Here is a 14243-nt window from a genome sequence, read left to right as displayed (position 1 = left end):
GGTTCTGGAATCCGAACCGAACTTTCGGGAAATTCGGGTGTTCTGGTCGAACCGAACATTTCAAAAGTTCGATCATCCCTAATCCACGCATTCAACAACAAAAAATGCAGAGCAGTACAATGATAATGCTTCTAATTTCGACCTCAAACACTGTGTTCTCACTCTCAACTTCTAGGAAAAGCATTTAGCTCATTACAAAAAAATGACTAAAAATGTAGTTGGTTGCAAGGACAGTTTAACAATTATAAATATTACATCCACTAAAAAAAAAAGTCCCTTGAAGTTGTTTTAGCCAAATTCTTAGGAAGGCAACTCCAATAATTACAAGGACGGTTCTGCTAAGCAAATCATGTGAGTTCCAGATTAACACTACCTAGAAGGTCACAGGTTGCTTATCCTAACTTACTGCATGACATAAATTCACTAACTGTAGATGTTTTCTAGCACAACTTAGAGAAAACAAAATGTTTTCTGCTACTTATCTTGGAACTGCAGAGAAGTTACTGAGGCAGGCGACTTAACTAAATTGCTTTATAATTAAGTTTATGAAAAATGAAGCCATCCGAGCATCACCTGTAAGGGAAATCTGTTGTTAAAATGCAGCATTTAACCCTGGCACTTCAGCAGATGCACAACCCAAGTGCCAGGCATTAATTAAACAATTTCTGTGTACATTCCACATGGGTATGGATTGCTATGCTAATTAAAACAATATTAACTCCTTATATTCTTGCTATGTATTAGGCTGTGGCCTAACTACAACTGACAGAGGCCCAAACGCCATTACCTATTTTATAGGCAATTCACTACTGTGACCCATATCACATTACCATTAAACATTACATAAATGCTTCTGTCTGAATTGTACAGCAAAACCATATATGTTTTTGAATGAGATATTCATTTCACAAGTAAATATACAAAAAGTGGTGCGCTAATCAAAGGTATATGGTTAAAGCTCAATAAATAGATAATTGTGCAAATAGCAAATATTGTGCAAAGAGTGAATATTATATAATATCTTAAATAAAATCAATCCATTCAAAAATCTTTAACCTTTAGTTTATCAATAAAAGGTCAATCAGTAAAAAATCCCATCAGTAAAAAATAGGAAATAAGTAGATCAAAAAAAGTTCTTGAAAAAAAAAAAAAAAAAAAAAAATATATATATATATATATATATATATATATATATATATATATATATATATATACATACACACACACACGAAAGTGCACCTGAAGTCTAAATAAGTGCCGAATAAATCTTCATCCACTGTTAGTTGATAAATCTCACATTCATGATTCCAGATATAAAAAAGAAAAAAATTAAATAATAGGGTAAAATTGTCACAATAAAAAAATCACTTATTATGTGAATCAAATCAAATCATGAAAAACGTGTGCCCACACAGTGAAAGTGCTCCAATCCGTGTGAAGTGACTCTCAAAAAAATATCACATAAATCTTCCACCAATAACTATCAGGCTATTATATGTGCTCAACTGCAGCGCATACAGGCTGTGCTTAATATAATGGCAGAGTGATGTCACTCCTCACACAGACCGCTCCTAGGTTCTGCAGCCCATAGACTGGCTCTGCTTAGCTACTAGATGGTAATGACAGAGTAAATTTTCTTCTCACATTGATCACTCCAGCGTGTACATGAAGGCAAAGGGAATACCCACGATAGACAGTAAAATATTTTATTTAAATAAAAACAATCCTCACACCACAGTAAGCAGCTGGCGGTAAACCCTATCGCATATGCAGCTCTCTCCACATCAAAAACCTAGCACTACGCCAGACACTCAGCTGATCGATACACAGCGAGTGAGCCGCAGGCCATATATCACTAACTACTCCTACGCATTGCATCACAAACACGTGACTTCCTCAGGGTCACGTGCATAATAAATGATTATTAAGTGATTTTTTTATTGTGACAATATTGCACTATTATTTCGTTTTCTACTTTTTTATATCTGGAATCATGGATGTGAGATTTATCAACTAACAGCAGATGAAGATTTATTCAGCACATATTTAGACTTTAGGTGAGCGGAGTAGTGGAAGATTTTTTAAGGACTTTCGTATATATATATATATATAATATTTTTTTTCAAGAACTTTTTATGATCTACTTATTTACTATTTTTTACTGATGGGCTTTTTTTTTACTGATGGACCTTTTATTGATGAACTAAAGGTTAAAGATTTTTAGATGGATTGATTTTATTTAAGAGATTATATGAAATTCACTGTTTGCACAGTATTTGCACATCATGTTATCTATTTATTGAGCTTTAACCATATATATACCTTTGATTAGCGCACCACTTTTTGTATATTTATTTATTCTACAAGCACATGAGTTCTTGAAATGATGGGAGCTGCAATTCAGGTCTAGGTATTTTCTGTGGTTTACCATAATAGCGCACCTTTTTTCACATTTTCATTTCACAAATGATTTGTCAAATTCAGTTGTAGTATAGTACAGGCAGCCAAGCTGTACTGTACAACCTTCATCACAGTTACATGGTATGTTGGTGTTGGGGCTTCATTTATGTCCCTCCTTGTTCCATACTTAAATCAATTCCATGCTGTAACTGTTCTGTCAGTATTAACCACTTTATGACCGCTTACATGGACACTAACTACTGCGGCAGTGTGGCACGATCCCGTCCAGCGGCGTAGACCTACGTCAGGCGCGATCACGGCTCCCAGAGCGCGCTCCAGCGTGCCGCGGGTGCCGATTCTGATCGGATTCGGTAGGGAACCGATCAGTCACCAGATACTGACCAATGATTTTTGATCAGTATCTGGCGATCGGTCCCAGCCAATGGTAATCTGTCCCCTGCCTGTGTAATGTAAACACAGGCAGGGGAAGTGATGTCATTGTCACTCCTGGAGCCCTTTCGGTTCCAGGAGAAGACTGAGACACATCAAAAACGTGAGTTTCTACCAACACTACACTGACACACCTAACATAGGCACATTTAACCCCTTGATCACCCCCAGTTAACCCCTTTACTCCCTATTACTCTGTGCACTAAATACAGTATATAGGTAAATACTGATCACTGTATTTAGTGTCACTAGTGACCCTAATTTGCGCTTGCGCTAAGCCCAGATAGGGTTAGGGCACCCGCCACCTATCCCCTAATAAACTTTTAACCCCTTGATCTCCCCCAGTTAACCCCTTCACTCCCTATAACACAGTGCACTAATATATACAGTATATCAGATAACTACTGATCACTGCATTTAGTGTCACTTGTGACCCTAATTTGCGCTTGCGCTAAGCCCAAATAGGTTTAGGCCACCTGCCATCTATCCCCTATAAATGTTTAACCCCTTGATCTCCCCCAGTTAACCCCTTCACTGCCCTGTCACAGTGTTCACTATATACAGTGATTACCGATCACTGTATTAGTGTCACGGGTGACACAACTTAGGGTCAGGGTCCCACTACACCACCGTTACTTAGCGTCAGTTACAGTCAAGTACACTAACACACATACACACACACATACCTCCATTACTAGTATAGTGTTTGAACAGATCAATATCTGATCTGATCAGAACTATACTAGCGCCCCCATAATTTAGTGTTCCCAAAACGCAGTGTTTGCACAATCAGCATTGATTCCTGCTAGCACCTGCGTTTAGCTCCCTTGCCCAGACCACCTTACCCAGGCAAGTGTAGTAATCAATAGATTACTGACACTTCCAAAAAACACAAATCACACAAAACCGCTGCGTTAGCAGAGTCAGGCCTGATCTCTGCTAGCACTAGCAGTTTTTTTTGTAGCGACCAAATAGTCCTCGACAACCAGGTGCTTTTATTACCTAGTAGTCGCACTACTGTACTGGTAAATTTAGTTACTAAAATGACAAAACGTTGGTACAGTGGTGAAGAGGTCTACAGTATCCTGACCATGTCAGATGGGAGCAATGGGGAAGCCTCACTGGCAGAATCAGGGTCAGTATACGAACCAGATGACAGCAGTGGCTCCCTGACAGATAGCTCTGGCGACAGAGGGGTCCCTGCTAAGGTCAGGCGTACCTGACCCCATTCTGGAGTTGCTGAGTTGCAAGAACCGGGAGTTTCTCGTATGCAGCAGAGTGACAGTACTAGTGCCACTCACACTTCTCGTGATCTGGCAAGCACGAGCGGCCTAGTTCACCCTGGACCTACAACCAGCACTGCAGTATCACCTGGTGATGTGGCGAGTCACCTAAGTGCAGTTGAAGCTGGTGCTGTGGCTAGCACGAGTCGTGGCCCGTAGCCACTGCGTATCCAAAGACAGGCCCGTAGAGCCCATAGTGTCCTCCCTGAAGCGCTGGCATATCCTAATTGGCAGCCAACAGATTCCACAGCGCCAGTACTTCCCCCATTCACCGCCCAACCCGGAATCCAAGTGGAAACAGCTGGTTTTAACATCAGTCCTTAACGGATTAGTGCTAGGTTTTCTGAGAGACCGGCTGTTCAAAGAATCCTCCATGTCTCTGATCGTGAAATATAAGTCACTATATTGTTTTTCAAATAACGAAATATAAAGAACTCACTGAGCAGGTTAAAAAAACTGAGCCAAAGCCAAACGTAGAAGAAAGAAAGAAACCGCTCCGGTGTAAGATTGGGATCCTGGGAACCTGGGTGTGGTTAATCTGCTAAAAGGGTAACTTGGGAGCACTGGCTAGGAAACTCTTTGGTCACAGGCCAGTAGTAGGGGGAGGAACAGCTCCATTCTTAAAACTGGCATCATTATATTAGGCTCACTGCCTGTGCATCCCTATTGAGTCTGTGCAAACCCCTTCTGGTCTGTTGTACTGGAGTGCATGTGTACCTGCTCAGTTTCTCCAACCATCTCCTTGGGCACAGCCACACCATAATCCTCCAGAACATTTACTTGGGCTCCCTGCTGCCACAAGTGACAATTCAGTCATTATCCCTGTCTGTCTGCTCTTGCCATGATCTTTTGTGGGAATCCTTACTTGTATACCTAGGAATTGTATACTTAGGAATTACTGAGGAAATTTGTGCTACTTTGTTGTATTTTATGGGGAAAATGTCAGCCGTGCTAGCTGACTCAGAATGCGGAGGCTGTAATTGTGCATTCATGTCCTCTGCTTAAGAGTTCATGTCTGATTTCCCCCTAGCTGCAGCTGCTTATGCCCAACCATGTGAGGATAAGGAGGAATTTACCTTCTCTGTATTAGATGACTTGGTATTTGAGAAGTCTTAGTCGACTGACACAACTCGAAAGGGTAATTTCACTTTTGTGGGAAAAAATATTGCAATTAAAAATAATATAGCATAAATAATTGTGACACAAGCCGTACTGTAAAATAACAGTATTACATATTGCCATTACTTTTCAAATTGCAGCAGATGGTGTACAGGACTCCCCCAGAAATGTATTTTCCTGCTTCTGTGATTGGATCACTGATTTTCCTAAAAGTCTTTACTAAGATAAAATTCAGAATAACAAAATAAAAAGAATCTGCAACAAGATTGTTAAATTCCCTGTAATATACACAGATCACCCAGGGTATATATATATATATATATATATATATATATATTTTTTTTTTTTTTTGTTTTTGTTTTTTTTTTTTCAACAAAAGTGGAGTTACTCTTTAGGGATACTATATCAGTCCTTATTAGTGCAGTGCACACATTTTCTTGACATGGCAAAACCTGCATCAGTCATACCTAGGGTTACCAGCCTGGGTTCTCCTAAAAGTACCAAGCCTGTACACCTATTGTAAGCCTATTTTGTTAGGTGATTTTGTTCAGTAATTGGCCTAATCCTGAACAAGTGTTTACTCCTCCCAAGCTTTTTGCCAAGCAATATCCAATTGAGGGGGTATTCATAAAAAGTGGGCTGTCCGCATAGTGGATCCGGCCATTTCATGACTTAACAAGGCTTTGACTGTACCTGTAGAGGATTTGTCTCAAGATCCTGGATCGATCTTATTGATCCTTCTGTCCTCCAAAAATTGGAGATCATGCCTGTGGCCCTGCTCTACTGCATTTTTGGTTTGGCTTATATTATTTGCCTGTTATCCAGAATGAGTCTCCTCTTGCTACACACGTGTATGACTATTGTGGCCTTTGGTTGGTTTTCAGAACACCAGTGCAAGAAACACCTTTTGGGTATGCATTTTGATGGGGAATGGTTTGTTAAAAAATCCCTGCACAACTTTATCAAGGATGTCACCAGGGAAAAGAACATACTTTTGCCCCAGCAAAATGAGCCTCAGACTGGAAAACCTTCTACCTCAGAGGCTTAGAGTTTCTTTGGTTCCTCTCAGGCCTGCAAGTCCAAGGCTAAACCTTTGACTCAGTTCTGTCATAAATCAAGACCTCCCCATAATAAGAAGGCAGGTCCACTTGTCCTAGAAGGAGAATATTTGTTGACATTTGCAGCCACCTGGTTCCAGCACATTTCAGATGCTTGGGTTTAGAATGCGGTATCCAGGGGCTACAATCTAGAATTTCAATCTCTTCAACATGATTCATTATTGCGGCACCTACCTGCAAGGATTAGCAGACCTTCACACTTCTCATGTGCAGCTCTCTCTCAAAGCATCAAATGCCATTGTTTTAGGAAAGTAAAGGTTCCAGAGTTTCTGCTCACACTTATCCTTTCCCAAAGTGAAAGGAGCCTTCGTCCATTTTGGATTATAAGGTACTGAGCACTTTGCTTCATGTTCTGCATGGGATCTTCAAGGTTAGCTATTGCTTCCCTCTGTGGTGATCAAGGTGCCTATTTGCATGTTCCCAACTTTCTGGCACATCACAGCTTCCTGTGCTTTGTAGTAGGTTTACAACCTTACTAGGGTGCTAGCTAGCCTCTGTGCTCTTTGCTTCACTCTTGAATCATTCCAATAGTGGGTTACCTGGATGAACTTCTACTGAGACATTGCTGCTTCCACATATATTTGCAAATGTTGTACAACTAAAACCTCTGATTTTAACACAAATTGTTAGTGTAATTTGTTTTTCCTAGCTAGTAAGTGCTAGTCCTATGCTAGCTGGTAAATGTTGTGGTAAAAAGTTTGTTTTGTTTGTTCTGTGCAAAGACATTGCATGTGCACCTTTAATCTAAAAGCTGGTTATTTGGGCCTGCTGCCACTTTGTTTAGCTTGCTGGAATTGGTGCAAAGATACATTGGATGCATTCAGCTGCCATTGTGCCTCCAGACATACCCCCCCCCACCTCATTTTATGTATGCTCCAACATCAGGCTCTCATAGACTAGAGTTAGAACCACACTATTTTTGTGCAATGAAAACCCCTGTTTTTAATACTAATTGCCAGACAGTGTAATTTGTGTTGCTTTGCTCGCTAGCTGGAAAGTGTGCAGAGATGAAATGTTGGACGTTTACTGTTCAAACTCGGCAGAGGTTCGGGTGAATCTTGAACCTCTAGAAGCTAGCGCTGGAATCATCGCTTGGAGTATCATGGTCTTCTCCTGAATACTGTTTTGTCCAGGGTCTGCCTTCCACAGGGCAAACCCCAAATTCTCTACTTCTATGTTGAGATGCTACAGTGCAAGAGCCAACCATTGTCGACTTTTGCATGGGGTTTCTGGGCCTAATAGCAGCCTCTTTTAAATCAGTGCCAAATACCCAGTTCCACTCCAGTCCATTGCAACTCATCATTCTGGCTGTGTAGGAAAAGAAGGCCCAGTCTCTAGATAATGGCATACGCATGATCCCCAAAACCTGACTTTCTCTGGCCTGGTATCTTTCAAGTCTTGCCCTGGATTTGGGGATTTACTTCTTCCCACTGGTCTAGAAGGTTTTTACGATTGATGCTAGCCTGTCTTCTGGGGAGAAGCCCTAGACACTCTTTCTGTGCAAGGGCTTTGGTTGGAAGGTTTTTTAACCCTTCAACACTGGACCTCTCAGTTGCAAGGTTATGCAACCAGGATTCACTCTGGCAATGCTGCAGCAGTGGCTTACTTTAACCACCAAAGTGGAACCAGAAGTCTTACAGCTTAAAAGAAGCTTACCAGATTCTAGCTTAATTTTTCAGCCCTGTCTCTCGTTTATCCCAGGCAGTGGAAATTGGCAGGCAGATTACCTCAGTTGACTTGGGAGGATGATCTCTTCACTCCAAGGTGTTTTAAAACCAATGTCACAGGTATAGGATGCCAAACATAGATATCTAGGCTTCCAGACCCAACAACAAATTGTCAAGTTTGTCTCCAGGTCCAGGGATCCTCTACCTTTGCAGTGGAGTGGATGCTCTGGTGACTTCAAGGGGTCAGTTCAACCTGAACTATGCCATTCATCCTCTAAATCCCCTTTCTCACCTGATCTGCAGGATCGGGATGGAGGGCATTCTAGTGATTCTCATTGTATTGAACTGGCCGAGGTGAATGTGGTTCTCAGACATTGCCAAAGTCCAAGCAAAACTCTGTGGGGTCTTCTATCCCAAGGATTTGTTCTTGGTCATGGCTTTTACAGCCTGGCTATTGAAGCCCAGATCCTGTGAAGTAGGGACCTATCTCTTATCTCTATGCTCCTGAAAGCTAAAACATGTACTTCCTGCAGAGTATACTATTGTACTGGTTAAGCATCTTTCTAATAGTGTGAAACAAGAAATTAAAATCCCAAGAAGTAAACCACGGGACAGCCGTGGGTCTTTTTGTCCATTCTGGCCCATATAAGCGTCTGTCCTTGAGTACTATCAAGGGTTAAATTTGTGGTTCTAATTATTATTATTATTTTTTTTTCAAAGTCTGCTTGCCTCTCACTCCTTCATGAAAGACTTTTTTCCTCCTCTATGTTCCCCATCGACTCCCTGAGATTTCTACCTAGTTATTCTGGTTCTCCAAAAACTGCCCTTTGAACCTACCAAGGACACCCCCCATCTACTCTTACTCACATGCTTATGTTTCTTGTTGCTATCACTTTACAACATAGTAAGTTTCTGAATTGCAGGCTTTATTCTGTAAATAACTCATAACTTTCTTCATAGAGACCAGATTGTCTTGAGGGCTAAGTTCTATTTTCTCCCAGAGTAGTTTCTACCTTCCTTCCTAGCCAGGACATTGCTCTCCCATCTCTATGCCCTGCTAATTAACATCCCAGGGAGATTTCCCTCCACTGTCTTGATGTGATATTCACTGTTTGAGTCTTTATTGCAGCCACATCTTATGTTACACAGACTTGCCTTCTTTTTGCCATTTTTGAGGGTCCCAATAGACCTGACTGCTTCTAGCACTACTATCTCCAAGTGGATTCTACATCTCCTTATTCAAGCCTATAGACTTAAGAAAAAGGTTCCACCTTTCCATGTCAAAGTGCACTCTACTAAGTCACTTAGTGCTTCATGTGCATTTTAGTATTCATAATCTGTTTCTCAGATCTACAAAGCTGACACCTGGTCTTCTGGTCCAACGCTCAAGTTTTACCAGGTGGAAGTTAAAGCCTCCACTGATGCCAACTTTGGTCATAAAGTAAAGTGGTTTTGTCAGCTCTGCTGAGCCTTCTTTTGGTAATCTACTATTACTTGTGGGCCTGTTAATATATTTTCTCTGTTGCCTACCCCTGAGTTGGACTGCCTTTTTACATCCCCGTGTACCTGAATTACCATATTGTGTCCCTTTATTTTATGATTAGGAATTTGTTCTCCAAAAAAAGAACTTTACAAGTCAAAAATTCTATTTTTATTGTTTGTTTTCTTTTTTTCTGGGCTCTGTATTCTTTAGTTAAAAAACTGCAGTTCTGCCTTAAAGTGTAATGTTTGACTGTATTTACAGTTATAGAATGGTCACTGTGAAAGGGAAGAGAAGGACTTGACAAGCCCACATTTGCGAGGAGGATGAATGGGTAGCTTTGAAGAAGATATTTGCTGTAAATAACTATACATCATTGTCACCTTTGGTCAGTGTTTCTCAGCCAGCTTCACAGCAAAAGAATAATAGGTGTTAGGCCTATGACTCTGTATATAAAAAAAAAAAAAAAAAGTAAAACATGTTGTAAGCAAAATTTGAAGACTTGATTTAGAAAATACTGTTTTACAACAAAGGTTAACAGTTTTTTCCTGGAAAAAACATACCTGCCTTTTGATCTCTTTCTCGTTAATAATATAGGTTCTTACTTTTTTTGTGTTTCCCCCAAAGCCATGATCATGGCCATGCCATGAGACTAGACAGTCTCAGAAATTTACATAAGGTGTGCATGCCTTCCTTTCTATCCCCCATGGTAACCCTCAGCCATTGAGATTGGCGGCTTGTATTTCCTAATACAAGAAATCACTCCCAAAATGCTATTTGTTAAGAATACTCCACTGCTAAAGAATCTTCAGCATTGAACACATTTCTGTATATGTCAATTGCCTGGTCTCCTGATGCACTTTGCAGTTCATTGGTTCCTATGTCACTACTGTATCTTTTAGTGATGTAAGGGCTGGCGGGAGGAATCATACAACACAAGAACATGACTATGCCAGAAGTGTTCTGGATGCTCAATCCTCTTCCACAGCAGTATCTATGCAATACAAAGCATATCGGCACCTGGAGAGGTAATTATGGAATCTATTTCTTGCAAAGATAGGTGCATATAGTATGTTTTACATTTCACCAGTGTATAGGAGTTTGATGTATGACACACAAAACAAAATGCATTTTTTATGGTTACTTGAGCTCTCTAGCCTTTACTTAGTACAGAAAACATAATAAATATAATAAAAAAAATTATATCAACATTCTTAGACAAAGTCTTTTAGATTTTTTAGATAAGTTACGTTACACTTATTTTATAAAGTGTAACGTAACTTATATTTGCAAATATATGTGGTCACCATTATTTTGCAGCACTGCCTTAACCCTCTTGGGCATGGAGTTCACCAGAGCTTCACAGGTTTCACAGGTTTCCACTGGAGTTCTCTTCCACTCCTCCATGATGACATCACAGGGCTCGTGGATGTTAGAGGCATTGCACTCCTCCACCTTCCATTTGAGAATGCCCCACAGATGCTCATTAGGGTTTAGGTCTGGAGACATGCTTGGCCAGTCCATCATCTTTACTCTCAGCTTCTTTAGCAAGGCAGTATTCTTCTTGGAGGTGTGTTTGGAGTCGTTATCATGTTGGAATACTGCCCTGTGGCCCAGTCTCTGCAGGGAGGGGATCATGCTCATCTTTAGTATGTCACAGTGCATGTTGCATTCATGGTTCCCTCAATGAACTGTAGCTCCCCAGTGCCGGCAGCACACATGCAGCCCCAGACCATGACGCTCCCACCGCCATGCTTTACTGTAGGCAAGACAAATTTGTCTTTGCACTCCTCACCTGGTTGCCGCCACACACGCTTGACACCATCTGAACCAAATAGGTTTATCTTGGTCTCATCCTTCTGGGATGACAGCCATGCAGACTGTTAGGAATGCTTCCTGAGCACACTGATGTGCTGTCATGAGTCTGCAATCTAAAGGGTTAACCTAGAGCAGACTAATTTCAGTAATTGGCAAACAGGCTGCCTTATTTAAACAGCTCAGCAGCACTGTGTCTTTGCTGTCTTGTCTGCAGTTTCATCCTGTGTTCCTGAAGCCTGCCTCCTGTTCCCTTTTTGATATCCGTTTTGACCTTTGGCTTGTTCCTGACCTTGTTGACCTGCTGCCCGTCCTGACCCCGGCTTATTCGACCATTCTCTCGGATCTCCCTTGTCTGCTTATCTGCCTTCGGATCTTGACCGGTTTCTCCCTTGGTGGGGCGACCATGAGGACTGCGACCTGGTATCCACACACAGCAAAGTCCATCCTCACCACTAGAGGCTCTGGCAAAAAATGGTGGATACTTAGATTCCGCACCTCAGGTTAGCCTGTGTCACTTACCTTGGGGGTTCCCGTCTAAGCTCCGCCCTCCAGCACACGTGGGGCCTTCCTCTGCCATCAGGCTACCACTTGTATCCCTAACAGTACAAGACAGCCATGACGGAGCCTGCAAGAGAAGCCTCACCATTGGAAGAGATCTGCCAACACCTCTCAGCCCTGTCTCAAGCCGTAAAGTCGCTTCAAGGCGGCTACACACAGCTAGAGGAACGGCTGCGCTCTACGACACTTCAGGGGGATCCTCCTGTATTATCTGCTTCCTCTCCTGCTGCAGCACCCTCTGGACCTGCTTCTGGCCCTACCGTAGTGATGCTGCTACCAGAACCTCGAGTTCCTGCTCCCGAAAAATATTCCAGGGATAGCGGTAAATTCTGCGCATTTCGCAACACCTGCCAGCTGTATTTCTCCCTGCAACCTCAAACCTTTTCTTTGGAGACCACCAAGGTGGGGTTTGTTATCTCCCTGCTCCTAGGTGAACCCCAGTCCTGGGCTCATCGGCTCGTTGAAGAGGGCAGCCCCCATTTAAACTCCTTACGGTCATTTTTTGAGGCCATGGTACAGCTTTATGATGACCCGCAGCGATCCTCCACCGCAGAAGCTGTGCTTCATGTTCTTCAGCAGGGTCGCAGGCCCGTAGAAGACTACGTCGCTGACTTCCGCCGCCTCAGTTCCGATACGTCCTGGAACGAAGCAGCAGTCCGGTATCAGTTCTGTCTTGGCTTGTCGGAAGGATCGAAGGATGAGCTGGCGCGGGTAGGTGTCCCCGGCGCCTTGGAAGATTTGATTTCCCAGGCCATATAAATCGACCGGTGGCTACGGGAGTGCAGAGCAGAACGATCTCCGCAGCAGTTCAGACCAGCCTGGACGCTACCACGAGTTGCTCCTCCTGCATACTTTTCTTCCGCTGGGTCAGCTCCTACAAACCCCGCTCCCGCTGGAGTCGCCTCAGATACGCCTGAACCTATACAACTTGGGATCATACGCCCTGCTTTGTCCCCGGAGGAGAGACACCGTCGCCAGTTGGGTAACCTGTGCCTGTATTGCGGTGAAGCTGGCCACTATGTGCGCTCCTGCCCGGCAAAATACCATAAGTTCCTGCCGGCCTCACCATCCAGTTGTGTGGCATCTGTTGCCAGTTCCTCCCACCTAGCCTTTCCTGTGTCATTACAGCTTCCGGAAGGACCCGTCCCAGTTACAGCAATCATTGACTCGGGAGCCTGCTGTTGTTTCATTGATCGCTCGTTCGCCCTGCAACATGGCGTACCTCTCCGGCTCAAGACCCAAGACCTCACCATCTTCCTGGCTGATGGCTCCCACATCAAATCCGGGCCCGTGACCCAAGAAACTTTTCCCCTTCCTATGGTCTCCTCCTCAGGCCATGAGGAACTGATTAGCCTGGATGTTATCACATTCCCCTTATTTCCCATTATCCTGGGATTACCGTGGTTGCAAGCACATAACCCGCAAGTCAATTGGATTACAGGCACCATCCAGTTCCCATCTCTTTACTGCAAGAATTCCTGTCTACCCGCTCCTCCTGAATTCCCCAAGACTCTGTTCTGTCTTGAATCCGAACCTGATGTATGTTCTGTGTTGCCCAAAGCATACCATGATTTCCTGGACGTATTCAGCAAACGGGAGACCTTGCCCCCCCACCGTCCATATGACTGCCCCATCGACTTGCTCCCAGGAGCCGAAATCCCGTTCAGCCGGATTTACCCACTTTCTGAACGTGAGCTGGACGTCTTAAAAGACTATGTAGAGGAAAGTCTGAAGAAGGGGTTCATCCATCCCTCTACCTCTCCAGCAGGGGCAGGTATCTTCTTCGTAGAGAAGAAGGATCACACCCTCGGACCCTGCATCGATTATAGGGATTTAAATAAAGTTACTATTAAAAACCGTTATCCCCTTCCTCTAGTCCCCGAACTCTTTCAGAGACTCAGATCTGCCATCCTGTTTACTAAGCTGGATCTTCGTGGGGCGTACAACTTGGTGCACATCCGGGAGGGCGAATACCTGGTAATGCCATTTGGCCTTTGTAATGCTCCTGCCACTTTTCCAACACTTTGGAGTTGCCAACGTCTATTGAGACGAAACGTTGGCGACTCCAGACGCAACGTCCACACGCCCCCTGGAAAATAGCCAGCCTTCATCATCCTTTGCTACTTGGGATTGTTCGCGGGACGCCGCACCTCCATCCCCAGGTTCTAGCGATTTGACAAGCCTATTTATTCTTGAGACATTGTGAGTAATATTTTTTAATAAAGTGGAATATTATTTTTAAACGGGATTACGCTATGGGCTTCGCTTTCTTTTCTTCCCACATATTCATTTATGTTTGATGAAAAATATTGAGGAGCACGAACCCTACACTGATCTGTTACATGCTTTT

Source organism: Pelophylax lessonae (genome assembly GCF_965119305.1).
Source record: "Pelophylax lessonae genome assembly, chromosome: 1".
Lineage (NCBI taxonomy): Eukaryota > Metazoa > Chordata > Amphibia > Anura > Ranidae > Pelophylax > Pelophylax lessonae.
This window is presented reverse-complemented; position numbering follows the sequence as displayed.